Genomic DNA, 2487 nt, shown 5'->3' with positions numbered 1-2487 from the left:
GCTCACTGCAAGCTCTGCTTCCCAGTTTCACGCCATCCTCCTATCTTAGCCTGCCAAGTAGCTGGGACTACAGGCACCCGCCACGCCTGTCTAATTTTTTTTATTTTTTATTTTTTATTTTTATTTTTAGTAGAGACGGGGTTTTACCATGTTAGCCAGGATGGTCTCAATCTCCTGACCTCGTGATCCACCCGCCTTGGCCCCCCAAAGTGCTGGGATTACAGGCGTGAGCCACTGCGTCCGGCCGGGGACTAGTATTTTTTTAATGACATGTTACCAAATGAAAAGAAAGTGTGCCCTTAAAAAAAAAAAAAATTGGCTATTTGTTTTGGCCAGTTAGTGGAGTTATTCTATTTTGTGCCACTCCCTACTGCTACATTGTTAAACATGCATTAGCGGCCCTAGGTAACCAGGGCAATCTTAGCTTAGGTAACATAGGAAGAAATGCAGTGATGCACGACCACAATACTTCTTGGTCCTCCTAGAAGTACACTTATCCAGGAATTAGCCTTTTGAAGACAAATGTTATTTCACATGTTCAAGAGCAATTGACTTTAAGATTGTGAAAGGAAAATAAAAAAATTGAGACCTCAAATCACTATGGCAAGAGTTAAAAGCTATAAGACGAGTCATGTAAGAACTGACCTTTCCTTTTGTTCCTAAACAGATATCTACAGATAAAAGGTTAAATATCTCCACAGATAGCTATTCTATATTCACATTACCTTTTTTTTGGCCTCAGTTTCTCCTTTATTGCTCCCGTACGAATCCCTCCACCGCCCCCTCGTAAACATAGTGCTGCGAGATCGCTGGCAGAGAAGGCTTCCTCCAGCGGCCGGGTGGTGAAGGCCTCTGGCTCTTCTCTCAGGACGAACCGTCAGTGCTCGGCAGTCATCCTGGGGTGCGAGAGAGGTGGGCAGCAGCTCAGCCTCCCCCGGCTGGGGAGAGAAAGTTTCTTGGTCTCAGCTTCATTTCCGTGAGGGGCATCGAGAACTCGAAGCCCTTCCAGTAGTGCCAGCTCACTCCCTGATGGTCCACTGTGCTCCCGTAGAGCCCGTTGAGGTTGGCGTAGTGGCAGTTCCTGTACCACCAGGCCCCTCGGTAGGAGACGGCGCAGGAGATGAGCAAGTTGTTGAGGTCCCCATCAAGGGCAGAGAAGACACTGCCGCTGTGGTAGCTCTTGGAGTGCCCTGCGGTGCCGTGGTAGCCCTCCAGGTGGAGGCGGTAGCACTCCGCAGCCGAGTCTACGCGGAAGGAGTCGTACTGGGCGAACACAGCCTCGTCCCCAGCCCGCAGGTCCACGCGCATGGAGTAGTCACCTGCCTGCGCCAGGCTGTGCAGGGCCTCACTGTCTATATTCACATTATCTTATATAAAGTTCAAATTTGATTTACTGAGCATGAGAAAAATACACAATTGAGTATTCCTTTACCTGCTTCCTTTCTATTGCAACATGTGTATTACCAAACCCTTCCTCTATTCTCTCCAGCACGCCTTTTCCTATAAATATTGAATTTCTCAAAGTAATCTCTGAAGAAGGACACAGATCATAGACTGTTTCTGTTATTTTATTTTATTTTTTCCTCCTGGGCATTATCCTTGACTTTGGTGAAATAAACTTCTAAATTGTCTCACATGCTTTTTGGTTTACAGGATAAACAATTTCCTATACTTAAAATTGTGAAATGGCATGCCTCAGTGACATTATAGTAAAATGATTTGTATTTGGGATGTTGGTCAAAATATGGATAAAATGACTAAAAATATTTACAATTATTTAAGATTTTTTCAATGGGAAGTATTATATTTTCTGGGAGACAATATGATTTTCCATGATACTATTGATGAAGCATGAAGTATGGCACAAGAAAGACAAGCTACAACACTATGCAACCCTAGAAAAATGATTTAACCTGTACATGAATTTGCTCCTTGATCTATAAGTTGGTAATGTTAAATACTTAATGCTTAAAACTGTTGGCAGGTATTAAATGAGATAATGTATATTAAGCAAATAGAGGATATAACATGCCTCAACAAAGATGAATCTTATTTGTTTTATGCAGTTCTTACTTATAATGAGACTATTATTTAGTTATATTTTAACAGAATATATACTTTTCAAAGCACATTTATTACTACTTTGATTTCCTGAAATTAATTCTATGCAGTTGGCAGAGTTATAATGACACCTGATTTTCCTATCAAACAATGTTACAGAAAAAATACAGAGGCCGGGCGCGGTGGCTCAAGCCTGTAATCCCAGCACTTTGGGAGGCCGAGACGGATCACGAGGTCAGGAGATCGAGACCATCCTGGCTAACACAGTGAAACCCCGTCTCTACTAAAAAAAAATACAAAAAACTAGCCTGGCAAGGTGGCAGGCGCGTGTAGTCCCAGCTACTCGGGAGGCTGAGGCAGGAGAATGGCGTAAACCCAGGAGGCGGAGCTTGCAGTGAGCTGAGATCCGGCCACTGCACTCCAGCC

General features: G+C 43.7%; 1 pseudogene across 1 annotated transcript in view; it reads right to left on the bottom strand.

Moving 5' to 3' along the window:
• Positions 1 to 736: 736 nt before the first annotated feature.
• Positions 737 to 2487, bottom strand: part of LOC105550220 — an 8865-nt pseudogene continuing 7114 nt past the window's right edge. Inside the window, exon 2 of the transcript XR_001007668.1 lies at positions 737 to 1367. The product of XR_001007668.1 is annotated as a tenascin-X pseudogene (transcript). The remainder of the gene's footprint in view (positions 1368 to 2487) is intronic.

Source organism: Mandrillus leucophaeus, unplaced genomic scaffold, assembly GCF_000951045.1.
Source record: "Mandrillus leucophaeus isolate KB7577 unplaced genomic scaffold, Mleu.le_1.0 Scaffold470, whole genome shotgun sequence".
Classification (NCBI taxonomy): domain Eukaryota; kingdom Metazoa; phylum Chordata; class Mammalia; order Primates; family Cercopithecidae; genus Mandrillus; species Mandrillus leucophaeus.
This window is presented reverse-complemented; position numbering and strand designations above follow the sequence as displayed.